The sequence below is a fragment of the Carcharodon carcharias genome, chromosome 25 (genome assembly GCF_017639515.1).
Source record: "Carcharodon carcharias isolate sCarCar2 chromosome 25, sCarCar2.pri, whole genome shotgun sequence".
In the NCBI taxonomy this organism is placed as follows: Eukaryota; Metazoa; Chordata; class Chondrichthyes; order Lamniformes; family Lamnidae; genus Carcharodon; species Carcharodon carcharias.
Window position 1 is genome coordinate 23,976,172 of NC_054491.1, and position 22,198 is coordinate 23,998,369.

Genomic DNA, 22,198 nt, shown 5'->3' on the forward strand with positions numbered 1-22,198 from the left:
TTACTGGTCCAGTAACATTCCCACTCTGCTACCAGGACAGCAGGGATAATTCCCCTGCTCTTCTTCCACATAGTGCCACTTGAGAGGGCAGATGGGGCTATGTTTTAACATTTTATCCAAAAAAGACCATAGATCTCAGAAAGCTGTGGGCCTGGAGGAGTTTAGAGACCGAGGAAGGTTAAAGTTTAGAGTGGACCAGCTATCAAAAAGCCTTGTTGTATATGGAGTCTAGGAGGGTGAAAGAAAAGATTCAGAAGAATGTTGTAGTTAACCAATTCATGACTCCCAGTATGTGCAGGTTGTTTAGCAGTGCTCGTGTGGAGTATTGTTACTCTCAGCTAAGCATTCAGTCCCCGAATGCCACTTACTGGAAAGGAGCTGCTGTGCAGAATTACTTCTGTTCAGGCTTTTTGGCCCAACTAGACTCTGCTCGTGTTTATTCTGCACAGGAGCCTCCTCCATCTCACCCTATCAGCATAAACTTCTGTTTCTTTCTCCCTCGTGTTTATCCAGCTTCCCCTTAAATATATCCGTGCTATTCACCTCAACCGCTCCCTGTGATAGTGAGAACCACATTCTCACCACTCTGAGTAAAGGAATTTCTTCTGAATTCCTTATTGGGATTTGTTAGCGACCGTCTTGTTTTAATGACCTTTAGTTTTGGTCTCCCCCAGAAGTGGAAACTTCTCTACGTCTGCCCCTTTGAATCCCTTCATAATCTTAAAGACCTCCATTAGATTACCCCCTCAGCTTTCTCTCTTCTAGAGAGAAGAGTTGTTCAGTTTTTCTTGCTGGGTATTACCTCAGTTCTGGTATCATCATGAATCTTTTTGCACCTTCTCCATTGTTGCTATAGCCTTTTAATATGGAGATCAGAACTGTGCATAGTACCTCCGGTGTGGTTTAACCGAGGTTCTCGGAACACAGGAAGTAGGAGCAGGAGTAGGCTATTCAGCCCCTCAAGCCTGCTCCACCATTCTACTAGATCATGGCTGATCTCCTACTTCAATACCATTTTCCTGCACTATCCCCATATTGCTTGATGTTTTAATATGTAGAAATCTATTGATCTCAGTCTTGAACATTCTTAGCAACTGAACCCCAACAGCCTTCTGGGGCAGAGAATTCCAAAGGTTCACCATCCTCCTCATCTCGGCCCTAAATGGCCTGCCCTTTGTTCTGGGACTGTGTCCCCTGGTTCTAGACCCCCAGCCAAGGGAAATATCCTTCCTGTATCTACCCTGTTGAGCCCTGTAAGAATTTTTATGTTTCTATATACAAGTTTAACAGAACTTCTCTGATGTTCAATTTCTTTCCTCCAGAAATGAATCCCTGTGCATTATTTTGGGGAGGTGATGGTGTAGTGGTACTGCTGCTGGAATAGTGATCTAGAGACCCAGGGTAATACTCTGGGGACCCGAGTTCGAATTGTGCCACAGCAGCTGGTAGAATTTGAGTTCGATCAAAATCCTGAATTAAAAGTCTAATGATGACCCTGAAACCATTGTCGATTGTTGTAAAAACCCAGGTTCACTAAAGTCCTTTAGGGAAGGAAATCTGCTGTCCTTACCTGATCTGGCCTACATCTGACTCCAGACCCACAGCAATGTGGTTGGCTCTTAAAATGCCCTCTCAACAAGGGTAATTAGGGATGGGCAATAAATGCTGGCCTAGCCAGTGACTCCCACATCCCATGAAAGAATTTTTAAAAAAATTTGCATTTGTTTCTGGCCTCATTTACCTGAGTTGTTACTTAGGGTGGTTAGTGAATCACTGCCAACCCTCACCCATGGCAACAAATGGTATGTGGAAGTTGCCTAAGCAGGAGCAGGAGAGGCTGATAAGGTGGTTAAGAAGGCATATTGAATCCTTCATTTATGAGCCAAGGCATAGAATATAAGAGCAGGGAGGTTATGCTGGAACAATATAAAACATTAGTTAATATTGTCTGCAGTTCTGGTCACCTCATTACAGAAAGGATATAATTGCACTAGAGAGGGTACAAAGGAGATTTGCAAGGATGTTGCCAGGACTGGAAAACTGCAGCTTTGAGGAAAGATTGGATAGGCTGGGATTGTCCTCCTTGGAACAGAGGAGGCTGAGGGGAGATTTGATTGAGATGTACAAAATTGTGAGGGGTCTGGATAGAGTGGATGGGAAAGGCCTATTTACTTCAGCAAAGAGGTCAGTGACCTTTAAAATGATTGGTGGAAAGATTCGAGGGGATTTGAGGAAAAAGATTTTCACCCAGAGGGTTGTAGGGATTAGGAACTTGCTACCTGAAAGGGTCGTAGGGACAGAAACACTCAACTCATTCAAAAGGTGCCTGAATATGTACCTGGAGAGCCTTAACCTGCAGGGCTACAGACCAAACGCTGGAAAGTGAGATTGGGTTGGGTGGCTCATTTTTCGGCTGCCACAGACACAATGGGCCAAGTGGCCTCTTTCTGTGCCGTAAACTTTCTATGATTCTGTAACTGCTGATCCTGGCACTGCACAGTCCTGCTGTGTCTCAGTACCAGCTCCTGTATGTCACCTATACACACTGTGGTTATTTTGTGTACATTGCTGAGATAGCAGATTGTAATCACATATCTGGGAACCAGTCTGTGTGGAGAGGGGCAGCATGCAGCTGATAGCCCTACATTATTCCTCGATTACTAGGGGATGTGGAAAGAAGACAGTGGCTGATCCCAGCAGTAATGCTGCTAATTATTCATTGCTCCAAAGTAAATCAGTTTGATTCTTGGATGGAACAAGGACACAGTCAAATGGTATACATTACCCATATACAATGTATACACATATACAATGTATACATGACCTATGCCCCAGTGAGAGTCAGCACCTTCAGGAGAGGAGGGGACCTGTAACCCAGTGAGAGTCAGCACCTTCAGGAGAGGAGGGGGACCTGTAACCCAGTGAGAGTCAGCACCAAAGGAGAGGAGGGGACCTGTACCCCAGTGAGAGTCAGCACCTTCAGGAGAGGAGGGGGACCTGTACCCCAGTGAGAGTCAGCACCTTCAAGAGAGGAGGGGGCCTGTACCCCAGTGAGAGTCAGCACCTTCAGGAGAGGGGGGATTGAGGTGGGAGGAGGGAGTCAGTGCCCTGTTTCAAATGATTGTAGCTGGATTGGGAGGCGTGTCATCACTGAGAGATGGGCCAGTGTCCATTGTTCTATCTCAATAACACAAGCTGGTTTTTGAATCAAATGACATTTTAAGGAATATAATTTTATACTTTCTCTGCACAGAGGCTCTCTCTTTTCTCAGGGATCTGCAGCGATCACATTACACTCTGCATTTCCTCCAGCACATCACGTGATGGGACCATGGAGCTATTTATAGAAGCTGCTGAGAAGTCTGCAGAATAAACCAAAACCAAAAAGCACAGCCTCAGTAAGAGTCCCTCAGCGAGGATCCCCTCAGCCCTGTTTTAACCCAAACTGTCCCTCCACCTTTTCAAACTTCATGTCATTAACAAATGTTAGTATATAGGGGTCATGGAGGAGACAATGGATTGAGGTGGTAATCACCAGAGGGATGAGAGAGACAAGACTCTTGCCAATCTCAGTGTGTATGTGGGGAGGGGGTTAAATTACAGGTGACTCCTTGACCCCAGAGGGAATGTGTCCGTGACCTCGGAGGGTGGGGGTGGGGTGCTGGTGCTGATTATCTCCATGATCCTGCTACCTCCCTGATATCTTTAAGCTGTGGAGTTTTACAAGCGTTGATGAGAAAGTGTTCAGTATGAAGCAGTTTGTCACCTGGGTGCAGTAACCTGTGATTCATTAACCTGTCTGCCACTCACCTTTAGTCAGTGATGAGCTCTTGCTGCTGGTTTTCTCTGCTCGAGTATTGGTGGTGTTCTCACTGTGCCAGGCAGGGAGCTTCCTGTGTGTTTGTAAATAATCATTCATCATCCCGACGAAAGCAAGTGAAGCTCCCACTTCATCTCTCCCTGGGGAAGAAGAAAGGCTTTATACAGAACACCACATTTGTCTGTCCCAGCAGACCCTGCATCCTGAGTTCCCTGATGGCCTCACCCATTGCATTAGCCAACCTTGGTTTTTGGGCTACACTGGGAGGGGCAAAATTTATTTGGACTCAGTCCTGTTCCTTAATCATGTGACCTCTTGTGTGTGTTGTAAATGTTGATGGAGGAATCTGTCTCTGTGATGATGCAGTCTGTGCCTGAATATCTTGTGGGTACACACTGCCTGGTTACCTAATGAATAATGACATTCAGAATGACTGACAAAGAGGAACTTTCCCTCCTCATCTTCCTCGATCTGTCTGCACTTTTGACACAGTTGACAACACCATTCTCCCCCAACACCTCTCCATTGTCATCCAGTTGGGTGGGACTGCTCTCATCTAGTTCAATTCTTAACTATCTAATCATAATCAAAGATTCACCATCAATGACTTCCCTTTCCACTCCCACTCCGATACCTCTGGCATCCCCAAGGATCTATCCTTGACCCCCTCCTTTTTCTTATCTGTATGCTGCCCCTTAGTGACATTGTGCACAAACACAATGTCACTTTCCACATGCACGCTGATGATGCCCAGCTCCACCTCATCGCCACCTCTCTTGACACCTTCACTGTTTTTGATTGTCAGACTGTTTACCTGACATCCAGTACTGATTGAACAAAAAATTCCTCTAATTAAATATTAGGAAGAACGGAGCCATTGTTTCCTGGCCACTGACTCCATCCCTCTTCCTGGCAACAGTCTGAAGCTGCACTAGACTCTTAGCAATCTTGATTTTGCGTTTTACCTCTAGATGAGCTTCTGGCCATATATGTGAGCGATCGCTAAGACCACCTATTTCTGCCCCTGTAACATTGCCTAGCTCTGCTTCACTTCAGCTCTTTTGGCTGCTGAAACCCTCATCCATGCCTTTATTACCTTTACACTGAACTATCTTAATACAATCCTGACAAATCTACAACAGTTTATCCCTTGTACACTTGAGGTCGCCCAGAACTCTGCTGCATGTGTCTTAACTCATACCAAGCCCAATTCCTCTTATCACACGTTGCTGGCCTACATTGGCTCCCAGTTCAGCCTTGATTTAAAAATTCTCATTTTTGTTCTCAAATCCTTCTGTTGCCTCTGCCCACCCTATCTCAGTCATTTCTTCCAGCCCCACAACCCCTCGAGATCTATTGTCCTCTAATTCTAGCCTCTTGTGCATCCCCAGTTTTAATCACTCCATCATTGGTGACTGTGTCTCCTGCTGCCAAGGCCCTAAGTTCTGGAATTCCCTCCCTAAACCTCACCACTTCTCCGTCCACATTTAAGATGCTTCTTAAAACTTATGTGTTGACCAAACTTTTGTGTCAGCATCAAATTTTGCTTTTTATTACTTGCGTGAGGTATCCTGGGATGTTTTATTACATTGAAGGTGCTATATTAATATAAATTGTAGTGGAGTGCAAGTTGATACGTTGTGAGGGGGTGAAGGGCAGCCCGTGTCCCAGGACATGGGCTAGTTCCCAAACAGCCATTGTTCAGAGGAGAGCAAAGTGGAAGGGTCTCTAAATGTCATTGACTTGTTCTTGTTTAATCTGGTCTGATTGATGGCTTGAGCTATGTGGAGAAACTGGAAGAACTGGGATTGTTCTCCATTGAGCAGAGAAGGTTAAGAGGAGATTTGCTAGAAGTGTTCATAATCATAAAGGTTTTTGATAGAGTAAATATGAATTAGGAGCAGGAGTAGGCCACTCCAGCCTGTCCTGCCACTCTAAGATCTGATCTGATTGTAACCTCAACTCCACATTCCTACCTACCCCTGATAACCTTTCACCCCTTGCTTATTAAGAATCTATCTAGCTCTGCCTTAAAAATGTTGAAAGACTCTGCTTCCACTGCCTTTTGAGGAAGAGAGTTCCAAAGACACTCGACTCTTAGAGAAAAAAATTCTCCTCACCTGTCTTAAATAGGTGACCCCTTATTTTTAAACAGTGACTCCTAGTTCTAGATTCCCCCACAAAAGGAAATATCCTTTCTACATCCAACCTGTCCACTCCCCTCAAGATCTTGTATGTTTCAAACATGTTACCTTTTACTCTTCTAAACTCCAGCAAACAAGCCTAGCCTGTCCAACCTTTCCTCATAAGACAACCCACTCATTCCAGGTATTAGTCTAGTAAACGTTTTCTGAACTGCTTCCAACGCACTTACATCATTCCTTATATAAGGTGACCAATATTGTACACAGTACTCCAGATGTGGTCTCACCAATGCCCTGTATAACTGAAGCATAACCTCCCTACTTTGGTATTCAATTCCCTTCGCAATAAGTTATAACATTCTATTAAATTTCCTAATTAATTGTTGGACCTGCATACAAACTTGTTGTGACTATTGCACCAGGATACCCAAATCCCTTTGCATCTCAGAACTTTGCAACCTCTCACCATTTAGATAATCTGCTTTTCTATTCTTCTTGCCAAAATTGACAAATTCACATTTTTGTACATTAAACTCCATTTGCCAGATCTTTGCCCATTTACCTAACCTATCTATATCCCTTTGTAGCCTCCTTTTGTCCTCTTACAACTTACTTTCCTTACCTACCTAACAGCCATACCTTTGCTTCAAGTCATTTATATACATGTAAAAGGTTGAGGCCCCATCACTGATCCCTGTGGCACACCACTCATTACATCTTGCCAACCAGAAACAGACCCATTTATGCCTACCCTCTGTTTCCTGTTAGCTAGCCAATCTTCTATCCATGCTAATATGTTACCACCTACACCATGAGCTTTTACTTTTCACAATAATCTTTGATGTGGCACCTTATCAAATGCCTTCTCGAAATCTAAGTACAGTACATCCAATGGTTCCGCTTTATCCACAGCACTTTACTTAGAAACAGAAAATAACAGCAGGAATAGGTCACTAGAAACTGGACTAGCCATAAAAATACTGTGGCTACAAGAGCAGGTCAGAGGTTAGGAACCCTGCGACAAATAACTCACATGCTGACTCCCCGGAGCCTGTCTACCATCTATAAGGCACAAGTCAGGAGTATGATGGAATACTCCCCACTTGCCTGGATGAGTGTAGCTCCCACAACACTCAAGAAACTTGATACTCTCCAGAACAAAGCAGTCCGCTTGATTGGCATCCCATCCACAAACACTCACTCACTCCTCCACCGATGCACAGCAGCAGCATGAGCACTGTCTACAAGATGCCCTGCAGGAATTCACCAAAGTTCTTTAGACAACATCTTCCAAACCCACGACCACGACCATCTAGAAGGACAAGGGCAGCAGATAGATGGGAACACCGCTGCCTGGCAGTTTCCCCCCAAGCCACTCACTATATCCTGACTTGGAAATATATCGGCCGTTCCTTCACTGTCACTGGGTCAAAATCCTGAAGTTCCCTTCTTAACAGCACTGTGGGTGTACCTACACCACATGGACTGCAGCGGTTCAAGAAGGCGGCTCACCACCACCTTCTCAAGGGCAATTATGGATGGGCAATAAGCGCTGGCCCAGCCAGAGAAGCCCACATCCCATGAACAAATTTTTAAAAAAAGTTCTGCCCTTTGAGCCTGCTCTGCCATTCAGTATGATCATGGATGATCATCTGTATCAACACCATACTCCCGTTCTCTCCCCATGCCCCTTGACATCTTTGGGGGAAGTGGTGGCATAATGGTCTTGTTACTGGACTAGTAATCCATAAACCCAGGATAATGTTCTGGGGACTCTGGTTCGAATCCCATCAGACGGTGGAATTTGAATTCAATAAACATCTGGAATTAAAAGTCTAATGATGTAATAATACAAAAACCCATCTGGTTCATTAATGCCCCTAGAAGGAAATCTGGCCTACATGTTACTCCAGATCTGCAGTAACGTGACTGACTCTTAGCTGCCCTCTGAAATCTTGCCCAACAAGCCACTCCATTGTACCAAATGGCTAAAAAAAAATCAATAAAAAAAATGTGAAACCAGACAGACCACCTGGTACCAATCTAGGCACCGGAAACAAAACCGGCAAACCCAGCCCTGTCGACCCTGCAAAGTCCTCCTTTACTAACATCTGGGGGTTTGTGCCAAAATTGAGAGAGCTGTCTCACAGGCTAGTCAAACAACAGCCTGACATAGTCATCCTCACGGAATCATACCTTACAGATAATGTCCCAGACACCACCATCACCGTCCCAAATGCAGGGCAGCATAGTGTTATACAGTCAGGAGGGAGTTGCCCTGGGAGTCCTCAACATTGACTCCACACCCCATGAAGTCCTGTGGCATCAGGTCAAACATGGGCAAGGAAACCTCTTGCTGGCTACCACGTACCACCCTCCCTCAGATGATGAATCAGTGCTCCACCATATTGAAAACAACTTCGAGGAAGCACTGACGACGGCAAGAGTGCAGAATGTACACTGGGTGGGGGTATCAATGTCCCTCAGCAAGAGTGGTTTGGTAGCACCACCACAGAGATGGCCGAGTCCTAAATGACATAGCCGCTAGACTGGGTCTGCGGCAGGTGATCAGGGGACCAACAAGAGGGAAAAACATACTTGACCTCATCCTCACCAACCTGCCTGCCACAGATGCATCTGTCCATGATGGTGTTGGCAGGAGTGACCACCGTATAGTCATTGTGGAGATGAAGTCCTGCCATCACATGGATCCTTCCATCATGTTGTGTGGCACTACCACCGTGCTAAATGGGATAGATTACGTAAAAATCCAGATCCATGAAGCGCTATGGGCCATCAACAGCAGCAGAGTTAGGCACACAATATTACTTCTTCAAAGGACTCCAATAAATTGGTTAAACATGATTTCCCTCTCTCAAAACCATGTTAAGTCTGCCTGATTACCTTGAATTTATCTAAGTTCCCTGCTATAATGTCTTTAATAATAGCTTCTAACATTTTCCCTATGACAGATGTTAAGCTAACTGGCCTGTAGTTTCCTGCTTTCTGTCTCCCTCCCTTTTTGAATACAAGAGTTACATTCACTATTTTCCAATCTAATAGAACCTTCCCCGAATATAGGGAATTTTGGAAAATTAAAACCAATGCATCAACTATCTGACTAGCCACTTCTGTTAAGACCCTAGGACGAAGTCCATCAGGCTCCAGGGATTTGTCAGCCTGCAGCTTGAATAATTTGCTCAGCACCACTTCCCTGGTGATTTTCTCAAGTTCCTCCCTCCCTTTCACTTCCTGATTTACAGCTATTTCTGGGATATTACTTGTATTTCCTATAGTGAAGACCAATACAAAATACCTGTTCAATTCATCTGCCATCTCCTTATTTTCCATTATTCATTTCCCAGACTCACTTTCTATAGGACCAACGGTCACTTTGTTAACTCTTCAGTTTTTTAAATATCCAAGAAACTCTTATTATCTGTCTTTATATTTCTAGCTAGTTTTCTTTCGTACTCTAATTTTCCCTCCTTATTAATACTTTTGTCATTCTTTCCTGATTTTTATAATTAGATTTAGACCAATCTTCTAAACTGCCACCCATTGCAATTGTATGCTTTTTCTTCAAGTTTGATACTTTCTTTAACTTGTTTAGTTAACCATGGATGGTGGGAACTCCCCTTGGAATTTTCGTTTGTCATTGGAATGTATCGATTGTGTATTCTGAAATATCCCTTTAAATGTCTGCCACTGCATCTCTATTGACCTCACTTTAGCCAGCTCTGCTTTCATGCCCTAACAATTGTCCTTTTTTAAGTTTAAAATACTAGTCTTGGACCAGCTCTTCTCTCCCTCAAACTGAATGTAAATTCGATCATATTATGATCGCTGCTACCTAGGAGAGCTTTCACTATGAGGTCATTAATTAATTCTATCTCATTACACAATACCAGGTCTAGTATGGCCTGCTCTCGAGTTGGCTCCAGAACATGTTGTTCTAAGAAACTATCCTGAAAACATTCTATGAACTCCTCATCTAGGCTACCTTTGCCCTTCTGATTTTTCCAGTCCATATGTAGATTAAAATCCCCCATGATTATCGCCATACCTTTCTGAAAAGATCCCATTATTTCTTCCTTTATACTCCGTCTTACCGTATAGGTTCTATTAGGGAGCCTGGACACCACTCCCACAAGTGACTTCTTGCCTTTATCGTATCTCATTTCTATCCAACTGCTTCTACATCCTGGTGTCCTGAACTTGGGTCATCCCTCCCTAATGTGCTAATACAATCATAAATTAACAGAGCCACCCCTCCACCTTTTTCTAGCTGCCTGTCCTTCCTAAATGTCATGTACCCTTCAATATTCAGTTCCCAATCTATGTCATCCTGCAGCCATGTCTCTGTAATGGCTATCAGATCATTTTATTTCCATTTGTGCTGTCAGTTCATCTGTTTTGTTTTGAATGCTGTGTGCACTTAGATACAAAGCATTTAGTTTTGTCTTTTTATTACTTTCATAACCTCTAGCCTTATCTGCTGATTTACTCTTAAGATTTGTACTCTATATCCCTTCCTGTCATGGTCTGTTTAACGTTTCCTATATTAGTTCCTTTCTCCTTTGTCTTGTCTCTACTTATTGATTTACTACATCTTCCCAAATTTGATCTCTTGTCCCCACTATTTAGAAATCCTCTCCACTCCTCTCATAATACAGCTCGCTAGAACACTGGTCCCAGCATGGTTCAGGTGTACACCATCCCAACGGTACAGTTCCCACTTTCCCTAGTACTGGTGCCAGTGCTCCACAGAGCAGAACCCACTTCTCCCACACCAGTCTTTGAGCTGTGTATTAATTTCTCTAACCTTATTCACCATATGCCAATTTGCATGTGGTTCAGGTAATAATCCAGAGATTATTACCTTTGAGGTTCTGCTTCTTAATTTGGTGCCTAGCTCTTCAACTGTCTATGGAGAACCTCTTTTTTTGTCCTGTCTATGTCATTGATACCAACGTAGACCAGAACAACTGGATCCACCCCCTCCCACTGTAAGTTCCTCTCCAGCCCTGAGCAGATGTCCTGAATTCTGGCACTGGGCAGTAAACACAGCCATCTGGACTCTCTTTTTGCTGCAGAGAACAGTGTCAATCCCCCTCACTATACTGTCCCCTACTACCACTACATTCCTTTTTGCTCCACCCACTTGAATGGGCTTAACCTGTACCAAGATGCCATGGTCAATCAGCTCATCCACCTTGCAGCTCCCGCTCTCATCCAAACAAGCTGAAAGAACTTCAAATCTGTCAGATGATTGCAAAGGCAGATGCTCCTGCACTCCTGCCCTCTGGGACCTCTTACCTGCCTTACTCGCAGTCACACCGTCCTGTCCCTAACCACTGACCAAATCGGAAGACCCTATACTAAGGGGTGTGATTGCCTCCTTGTATGAAGTGTCCAGGTTACTTTCCCCCTCCCTGATGCGTTTCAGTGTCCGCAGCTCAGCCTCTAGCTCAAAGACTTTTGAGCTGAAGCTCTTCGAGCCACAAACACTTATTGCAGACGTGTCTCCCCTGGATCACACTGGCATCCAGGAGTTACATATGGTGCAGCCGTGGCACATCACCTGTCCTGCCATCCTTAATGTGTTTAATTAAATAAAATAATTAAGTAGTTAATTAAATTAATTTCTTTTTTTATATATTTTATTAACCTTCCAATTGGCAGATCTTGAGTGTTGCTGAAAAAGGAGATTTTTTTTGTCGAAGCTTTTCATCTTGGAGTCATCAGGACAATTCACAAGAACATACCAATGTCGGGGAAAGCAACATATCTATACTGTATGAAAAGAGAGTGCTGATTGGCTGACAAGTGGACCTGCTTAGTAGAGACATTGCCATGGAGAATGCATGAGCTGATGGTGACCGACAGTTAACTACCAAGCATTGTTTGAAATTTAAACCAGGCAGCTTGACTCTGATTGGTCAAGACATTGGGGAACGAATCAGCGAATGGCTGTCACTTATTTTGTTTAGCTGAAACAGGCACAATGTGTGTACACGTTCTTTCTATCTGCGAAGAACAGGGCCCTGTGTATTAATATACGTAGCTTCCAGTGCACGCAAATGTGCCACAATGTGAGCCCAACTGACAATCTAAAATTGGTTGCCTTGTGAATTGTCCTGATGAGTACAAGACGAATAGTTTAGACAAAAAATGTGTCTCTTTTTTTCAGCAATACTCAAGTTCCGTACTACCAACTATTCACTTATCAGATACTTGCCAAAAGCTAGCTTCTTCGGAGAAATATGGAGAAACTTTCCACTGGCAGAGGGGTCGGTAACCAGAGGAGACAGATTTAAGGTGATTGGCAGAAAGAAACCAGGAGGAAGATGAGAATTCTTTAAGGCAGTGAGTTGTTGTGACCTGGAATGTGCTGCCTGAAAGGGTGGTGGAAGCAGATTCAACAGTAACTTTAAAAAGAGAATTGGAGAACTACTTCAAAATCAAAAAAAATTGGGACTAATTGGATAGCTCTTTTAAAGAGCCAGCACAGGCATGATGGGCTGAATGTCCTCCTTCTAGGCTGTAAGATTCTGTGATTAAAGGATAGTGGAGAGAAGCTGGTGAGCAGCTCACTGTGTGTGTGCGTGCGCGCGCGTGTGTGTGTGTGTCCTCTGCGGTAAAGAATTCCACAGATTAACCGCCCTCAGAGAAGAAATTCCTCCTCTTTTTTAGTGGGCAACCCCTTACTCTGAGATAATGCCATCTGGTCCTAGACTCTCCCACAAGGGTAAACAACATATACCCTGTCAATCCCCCTAAGAATCTTATATGTTTCAATAAGGTCGCCTTTCATTCTTCTAAACTCCAATGAGTACAGGCCCAACCTACTGAACCTCTCCGCATAAGAAAATCCTTCTATACCCGGGATCAACCTAGTGAACCTTCTCTGGACTGCCTCCAATGCCAGTATATCTTTCCTTAGATAAGGAGACCTAAACTGTTCACAGTATTCTAGGTGTGGTCTGACTAGTGCCTTGTATAGTTTAGCAAGACTTCCCCATTTTTATACTCCATTCCCTTTGAAATAAAGGCCAGCATTCCACTTGCCTTCCCTATTTCCTGTTGAACTTGTGTGTTAGCTTTTTGGGATTCATGCACAAGGACTCCCAAATCCCTCTGTGCTGCAGCTTTCTGCAGTCTTTCTCCATTTAAATAATATTCAGCTCCTCTATTCTTCTTGCTCAATTGCATAACCTCACATTTTCCCACATTATATTAATATACCTGTCCTGGGAGTGTTTGATGGGGACACTGTAGAGGGAGCTTTAATCTGCATCTAACCATGTGCTGTACCTGCCAAGTCTTTGCCCACTCACTTAACCTGTCTATATCCCTCTGTAGATTCTTTGTGCCATTCTCACCACTTGCCTCCCCACCTATTTTTGTGTCATCCTCAAACTTGGTGATAGTACATTCACTTCCCTCATCTAAGTCGTTAATATATATTGTAAATAATTGAGGCCCCACCACTGATCCATATGGCACTCCGCTAGTTACAGGTTGCCATCCTGAAAATTCCCCCCTTATTCCAACTCTCTGTCTTCTATTAGTTAGCCAATCCTCTCTCCATGATAATGTACTACCCCCATTGGGTAAAGTAGCTTTATGTGCAGTACCTTATCAAAGGCCTTTTGGAAATACAAATATATTATGTTTACTGCTTCCCTTTTATCTATCCTGCTTGTTACCACCTCAATTAATTCTAATAAATTTGTTAGGCATGATTTCCCCTTCATGAAGCCATGCTGACTCTGCTTGATTAGATTATGTATTTCTAAATGCTCTGCCATTACATCCTTTATAATAGACTCCAACATTTTCCCAATGACAGATGTTAAGCTAACTGGCCTATAGTTACCTGTTCTTTGTCTCCCTTCATTTTTGAATAGGGATGTTACATTGATGGTTCTCCAAACCCCTGGGACTTTTTCAAAATCCAAGGATTCTTGGAAGGTTACTACCAGTGTATCCACTATCTTTGTAGCTACTTCCTTTAATATCCTAGGATGCAGCCCATCAGTTCTCCGCTTGTATGAAGAGGTCCCTCCTAATTTCACTCCTGAATCACTTGGCTCCATTTTAAGATTATGATGGGGACTGTATCTAAACTGTGCCATACCTGCCTTGTATCTAACCCTGTGCTGTATCTGTCCTGGGAGTGTTTGTTTGGGAGAGTGTAAAGGAAGCTTTACTCTGTATTTAACCCCGTGCTATACCTGTCCTGGGAGTGTTTGATGGGGACATTGTAGAGGGAGCTTTAATCTGCATCTAACCATGTGCTGTACCTGAGGTAAAGTTCCTGAGGGAACTTTAATCTGTATCTAATCCAGTGCTGTACCTGTCCTGGGAATGATTGATGGAGACAGTATAGAGGCTGCTGATGGTAATGGGCAGTGGTGGAATATCGGACCAACATTCAGTTGGATCATACACGAAGAAATGGAATCTGGGTCAGTTATTGAAGGGCAGGTGCCACCAGGTGAAACTAAACCAAAGTCCACACAATAGGGAGAGAAACATAGGGAGTCGCTGCTGAGTGCTTTAGGGTGAGGTGAGGAGTTACTGCTCAGATATGCTGCTGCTGAACCCTCGCTCGCTCTTCACTCCCTCCATCTGTCTCCCTCTGTGTGTGTGTGTGTGTGTGTGTGTGTGTGTGTGTGTCTCTTTGACTTTTTCTCTCCCTCTCCCCGTCTCGTTCTCTCTCCCTCCTTCTCCCCGTCTCGCTCGCTCTCTCCTTCCCTCTCCCCGTCTCGCTCACGCTCTCTCCCTCCCTCTCCCCGTCTCTCTCTCTCCCTTCTTCTCCCCGTCTCGTTCTCTCTCTCTCCCTCCCTCTCCCTGTCTCATTCTCTCTCTCCCCTACCTCTCCCCGTCTCGCGCTCTCTCTCTCTCCCTCCCTCTCCCCGTCTTGCTCTCTCTCCCCATCTCGCTCTCTCTTTCTCCCTCCCTCTCCCCGTCTCATTCTCTCTCTCCGCCTCCCTCTCCCCATCTCGCTCACTCTCTCCCTCCCTCTCCCCGTCTCGCGCTCTCTCTCTCCTCCTCCCACTCCCCGTCTTGCTCTCTCTCCCCCCTCGCTCTCTCCCCCTCCCACTCCCCATCTTGCTCTCTCTCTCTCCCTCCCTCTCCCCGTCTCGCTCTCTCTCTCTCTCTCCCTCCCTCTCCCCGTCTTGTTCTCTTTCCCTCCCTCTCCCCGTCTTGTTCTCTTTCCCTCCCTCTCCCCGTCTTGTTCTCTTTCCCTCCCTCTCCCCGTCTTGTTCTCTTTCCCTCCCTCTCCCCGTCATGTTCTCTCTCCCTCCCTCTCCCCATCTTGCTCTCTCTCTCTCTCTCCACCTCCCACTCCCTGTCTCTCTCTCTCTCCCTCCCTCTCCCTGTCTCTCTCTCTCTCCCTCCCTCTCCCTGTCTCTCTCTCTCTCCCTCCCTCTCCCCGTCTCTCTCTCTCTCCCTCCCTCTCCCTGTCTCTCTCTCTCTCCCTCCCTCTCCCCGTCTCTCTCTCTCCCTCCCTCTCCCTGTCTCACTCTCTCTCCCTCCCTCTCCCCATCTTGCTCTCTCTCTCTCCCCCTCCCACTCCCTGTCTTGGTCGCTCTCTCTCTCTCCCTCCCACTCCCTCCCACTCCCTGTCTTGGTCGCTCTCTCTGTCTCCCTCCCACTCCCTCCCACTCCCTGTCTCTCTCTCTCTCTCTCTCTCCCCATCTCTCATTCTCTCTCTCCCTGCCACGCTCCCCCTCCCTCTCCCTGCCCCACGCGCTCCCCCTCTCCTCTCTCTGTACCTGTCTCTCTCTTTCTCCCAATGTTATCCCCCCCCACCACCCCCCCCGGCCGTCATGTGAGGAGTTTCTCTGGTCTCACCTTCACTGTAGTATTACTTGCTTTGGACTGGTTTAATCTCAGCCTGGATGGAGGGAGGTATGGGCCAAGAGAGGAAGGGAATGAGAAATAGTGAGATAGAGAGAAACAGTGGCTGGAAATTAAAGGGAAAATAGGAAGGAAAGAAGGAGAACGGGAAATGGGGCTAGAGAGAGAGAGGGGAGGATGGGAGTGGAGCGTGGGAAGGCAAGAGTGCGAGTTCAGTGCTTTGTGCGTATCCAGGTAACCTAAGCTTAGAGTTGTGTCCCACCCTGTTGTGTCACGTTGTCCCAGGTGACTCACAATTGCCCTGCACAGAAACTGCTGTAAACCTCCTCTCGATACCAGCGGGGATGTGAGTGGGAGGAAGGGGATTGTTTCACAAGAATCCTGAGCTCACTCTGACCCACTGGAACAGCACATGTAAGAGATTTCCTTTGTTGGGAATAACGGCATCTGGTGCAGTTGACACTTTCTGCTGTAGAGAATGTGTGAGAGAGAGAGGGAGGGAGAGAGCGAGCCAGAGAGAGGGAAACTAGTAGTACAGGTTTGGGAATCCGCAGGAATTCATGAGACTGCATCTCTGGTTGTGTGTGCATTAGGCTCAATGTTTTATAGATGTTTCTAGATAAGGGCCTGGCCAGTTTACTTTGTTGTTTGTCAGTCTTTGCCCACTGAAAGAATTGGATTAATTTAACTCTGAGTTGGGGCCCAGAGTGGAGGGGAAATGGCTTGCTCCAGGATAGGTTCAGTTGTCACAAAGGCTGGGAGTTGGGAACATTTTCCTTTCTGGCTTTAAGATAACGTATATTTTAATGTGGAATTTTCGGGTCGTTGTACCATCCTGCTCTTAAACTTGTTGCTATGGCAACACACTGCATCGTATGGGATCCGAGGCTGTGGGGCTTTTTCCTACGGGTCCCCAAGTGGTGAGCTCCTGATCTCATTTCAGCTGCTGAGGGGAAGGGAGGAGCTGATCTCTCACCCTGACACTTCCCATCTGAATGGCCTCCACTCAATCCAACCTGCTCTTGGGCACCTCCTGATGGTGGGTCACTGAACAGCATATGCCCTGTGTCATTACTGATTCCCTCCATGTACTGCAGGCTGGCCTGTGACTGAGGAATGAGAGGCCCTCAGTGCCTTACTGCCTCCATACAGTACAGCCCTGGCTCTGTGAATGATTCAAACTGTGTGCAATTTATCAGAGAGAAATATCTCGCAGGATAATTTTAGAAACTCTCTGAAGTGTTCTTTGCTGGTAGGTACAGATCTGTCACAGAATGGTTAAGCACAGAAGGAGGCCATTTAGCCTGTTATGTCTGTGCTGTGCTGTCTATATAACAATGGGGTATAAGTCTGTCTAAGTAACTGGGGGTAGGGTACGGGTGAGAAATCGCTGACTCTCTCTTTGACTATACGCTTGTTTAATTCACATTTTGAGGGAGGGGGTTCCAAGCATCACGTGCCTCGCATCATTATTCACACCTTTGTTCACAGGGCTAATGCTGTCTCCCTTGAATAATGACAGATGTGCAGACTCTGAGTGTGAGCAGTGAGATGAGGGGGTGGTGTCAGTCAGGCTAAATGTAAGGAAATAACACACACACACACACACACACACACACACACACACACACACACACACACCCACTCCCACCCAACCCCAAGAACCAAATGTTGATGCTCCTCATTGCGCACATGGCAGTGTGTGTCAGACACTGTCCTCTCCCCCTTGGCGGAGGCTCTGTTGGTCCATTCCAGTGGAGGGGCAGTGAGAGGGTCAGGAACTCCAAGGATTTCAAACAGTGACCAGCGCTGTAACGCGAGACCCTGAGGTATCTCATGGAGTCAAGACAGGCAATCAGAGCAATAACACCCCGCAGCTCCAACCCAGAGAGTGGTGTGAACGTGGAACTCGCTACCACAGGGAGTGGTTGAGGCAAATAGTATAGATAGATTTAAGGGGAAGCTGAGTAAACGTGAGGGAGAAGGGAACAGTAGGATATGCTGATAGGGTGGGATGAAGAGGGGTGGGAGGAGGCTCATGTGGAGCAGAAACACCAGCACAATCCAGATGGGCTGAATGGCCTGCCTCTGTGCTGGATGTTTGGTGGAATGTGAACAATTCCTGACTGGATTCTTCGCAATGAGAACTGAATGGAGTTCCAAATTTAACTTTGGAAAAATCCGTTTCACTCTTCTAGGAGATGGACTGACAGTCAGAGATGGAAATAGAGCAAGCTGGTTGGAGCCGGCATACAGAGAGCGCTTGATTCAGTACCATTAGGGTAAGATTGAGTTCAGAGACAGGCAGGAGCTGGAGAGGTGAGTGGGTCTCCTATAGTGTCTGGATTCTGATATTCTTAAGTAGTGCTGTGCGATGCTCCCAGGCTGATAGGGCTGAGATCCATTATAAAGCCAGCACCTCCTGTCCCTCCCACTGTTGCAATGAGGCAGTAAGAAGGAGTTAGACAGATTAAATGTATGGGCAAGATGACAGATGAAGTATAATGTTAAGAAACGTGAAGTTATCCACTTTCATGAGAGTAAACTTGCAGGGAACATAAAAACTGACTGTAAAAGCTTCTATAAATATGTGAAGAGGAAAGGATTAGCGAAAGCAAGCACCTTACAGTCAGAAACGGGGGAAAACTATAATGGGGAACAAAGAAATGGCAGAAGAATTGAACACATATTTGGCGCTGTGTTAGGGAACCAAGGGTCTAGTAAGAAAATCAGTATTAGTAAAAAAAAATGTGGTAGAGAAATTAATGGGGTTAAAGGCTGAAAAATCCCCAGGGCCTGATAATCTACATTCCAGAGTACTAAAGAAAGTGGCCCTGGAAATATTGGATGCATTGGTGGTCACCTTCCAAAATTCTATAGACTCTGGAGCAGTTCCTAAAGATTGGAGGGTGGCAAATGTAACCCCACTATTTAACAAAGGAGGGAGAGAAAAAACAGAGAATTACAGACCAGTTAGCCTAACATCAGTAGTGGGGAAAATGCTAGAGTCTATTATAAAATACATGGTAATAGAACACTTGGAAAGCATTAACGGGATTATACAAAGTCAGCATGGATTAACTAATCTACTGGAGTTTTTTGAGGGTGTAAATAGTAGAGTTGATTAGGGAGAACCAGAGGATGTGGTGAATTTGGATTTCAAGAAAGCTTTTGATAAGGTCCCACATAAGAAGCTAGTGGGCAAAATTAAAGCCTATGGGATTGGGGGTAAATACTGGCATGGATTGAGAATTGGATGACAGACCGGAAACAGGGTGGGAATAAGTGGGTCTTTTTCCGGGTGGCAGGCGGTGACTAGTGGTGTACCACAGGGATCAGTGCTTGGGCCCCAGCTTTTCACGATATATATAAATGACTTGGATGAGGGAACCAAATGCAATATTTCCAAGTTTACTGACAACACAAAACTGGAGGGGGTCATGAGGAGGATGCAAGGAGGCTTCAGGGCAATTTAGACAAGTTGTGTGTGTGGGCAAACACATGGCTGATGCAGTATAATGTGGATAAATGTGAAGTTATACGCTTCAGTGTGAAAAACAGAAAGGCAGAGTATTATTTAAATGGTGGTATATTGGGAAATGTGGATGTACAAAGGGATCTGGGTGTCCTTGTACACCTGTCAATGAAAGTAAACAGGCAGGTGCAGCAAGCAATTAAGAAGGCAAATGGTATGTTGGCCTTCATTGCAAGAGGATTTGAGTTCAGAAGTAGGGATGTCTTACTGCAGTTATACAGGGCCTTGGTGAGACCACACCTGGAGTATTGCATGCAGTTTTGGTCTCCCTACCTAAGAAAAATGTACTCATCACAGAGGGAGTGCAGCGGAGGTTCACTAGGCTGATACTGGGGATGGCAGGACTGTCGTCTGAGGAGAGATTGGTTTCACTGGGCCTCTACTCACTAGAGTTTAGAAGAATGAGAGGGGATCTGATTGAAATGTATAAATTTCTAACAGGGCTGGACAGACTGAATGCAGGGAGGATGTTTCCCCTGGTTGGGGAGTCTAGAACCAGGGGCCACAGTCTCAGGATACAGGACAGGCCATTTAGGACTGAGATGAGGAAAACTTTCTTACTCAAAGGGTGGGTCAACCTGTGGAATTCTCTCCCACAAAAGCTATGGAAGCTGGGCCACTGAGTATATTCAAGAAATAAATTGATAAAATTTTTGGATATTAGGGGCATCATGGGGTATGGAGAGAAAGCGGGAATACGGAGTTGAGATAGAGGATCAGCCATGATCATAATGAATAGTGGAGCAGGATCGAATGGTCTACTCCTGCTCCTAGTTTCTATGTTTCATAGAAAAAGTAGAAAAGTGAGACATTAGATGCATTTAAAGTGAAACTAGACAAACATGAGGGAGAAGTGAAGGTGACAATGTAGATTTAGCTGAGAAAAGATTTGAGGAGGCTTGCATGGAGTGTAAACACTGACATGGACTGGGCTGAATGGCCTTTTCTGTACACTTTATCCCATATAACTTTTTAAAGTGAGGATGATGTCCTTGTACACAAATCACACAGTTTACACGCAAGCAATTAAGAGTATAGAGGAGATTCACAAGAATGATTCCCAGGATAAAGAACTGTAGCTATGAGGATAGACTGGAGAGGTTAGGACTGTTTTCCTTGGAGAAAAGAAGGCTGAGAGGAGAATTGATAGAGGTGTTAAAGATCCTGAGGGGCATGGACAGGGTAAATAGTGAGAAACTGTTCCCACTGAAGCAAGCATCAGCTAGGAAGTAGAGGGCACGGATTCAAAATAATTGGTAAAAGGAGTAAATGTGATGTGAGGAAATTTTTTCACCCAGAGGTGGTCTGGAACCAACTTCCAGAGAGGGTGGTGGAGGTTGGTTCGTTTGAGGTATTCAGAAGGGAATTGGATTGCTACCTGAAAAGAGAGAGTGTGCAAGTTTACAGGAATAAAGCAGGCGAGCGGGACTAGGTGGGATGCTCTTTCAGAGAGCCAGTGCAGACTCGAGGGCGGAATGGCCTCCTTATGCACTGTAAAGATATTGTGAAAAGCAAATAGTATCTTAGCCTTTATAACAAAGTCATAGAGGTCTACAGCACAGAAATAGGTCCTTCGGCCCATCGAGTCTGCGCTGGTCAAACAAGTACCTAACTATACTAATCCCATTTTCCAGCACTGGGCCCATAGCCTTGTATGCCATGGCATTGCAACTGCACATCCAAATACTTCTTAAATGTTATAAGGGTTTCTGCCTCTACCACCTTTTCAGGCAGTGAGTTCCAGATTCCCACCACCCTCTGGGTGAAAAAGTTCTTCCTCACACTCCCTCTAAACCTCCTGCCCTTTACCTTAAATCTATGCCCCCTGGTTATCGATCCCTCTACTAAGGGGAAAAGTTCCTTCTTGTCGACTCCACCTATGCCTCTCATAATTTTATACACCTCAATCATATCCCCCCTCAATCTCCTCTGCTCCAGGGAAAATAACCCCAATCTATCCAATCTCTCCTCATAACTAAAACTCTCCAGCCCAGACAACATCCTGGTAAATCTCCTCTGCACTCTCTCTAGCGCAGTCACATCCTTCCTATAATGCGGATTCCAGAACTCCGCGCAATACTCTAGCTGTGGCCTAGCCAGCGTTTCATACAGTTCCAGCATAACCTCCCTGCTCTTATATTCTATGCCTCGGCTAATAAAGGCAAGTATCCCATATGCCTTCCAAACCACCTTATCTACCTGTCCTGCTACCTTAAGGGACCGAAGGACTTGCACACCACTGATACTCTGTACTTCCCAGGGTCCTACCATTCATCGTGTATTCCTGTGCCTTGTTTGTCCTGCCCAAGTGGATCACCTCACACTTATCTGGATTAACTTCCATTTGTCACTGATCAGCCCATCTGACCAGCCCGTCTATGTCCTCCTGTAATTTAAGGCTGCTATCTTCACTATTTACCACCCCACCAATTTTCGTGTCATCCGTGAACTTACTGATCAACCCTCCTACATTCAAGTCTAACAAACAGCAAGAGACCCAACACCGATCCCGTGGAACCCCACTGGACACAGGCACCCAGTCACAAAAACACCCCTCGACCATCACCCTCTGCTTCCTGCCACTCAGCCAATTCTGGATCCAATTTGCCAAATTGTCTTGGATCCCATGGGCTGTTAGCCACATTATCAGTCTCCCATACGAGACCTTATCAAAAGCCTTGCTGAAGTCCAAGTAGACTACGTCAAATGCATTGCCCTCATCTACACACCTGGTCACCTCTTTGAAAAATTCAATCAAATTGGTCAGACATGACCTCCCCTTAACAAAACCATGCTGACTGTCCTTGATTAATCACTGCCTCTCCA

At 45.4% G+C, this 22,198-nt stretch overlaps 1 protein-coding gene across 6 annotated transcripts in view; it reads left to right on the forward strand.

Moving 5' to 3' along the window:
• Positions 1–22,198, forward strand: part of bcl9l (bcl9 like) — a 233,485-nt gene that overhangs the window by 39,393 nt on the left and 171,894 nt on the right. The window contains exon 1 of one of the 6 annotated variants that reach the window (XM_041174486.1): positions 3,379–3,398. The exons of the other annotated variants lie outside the window; for them this stretch is intronic. The gene's annotated coding sequence lies outside the window, so the exon portion shown is untranslated. Of the gene's footprint in view, positions 1–3,378; positions 3,399–22,198 lie in introns of those variants that run through there. 6 annotated transcript variants of the gene reach the window in all.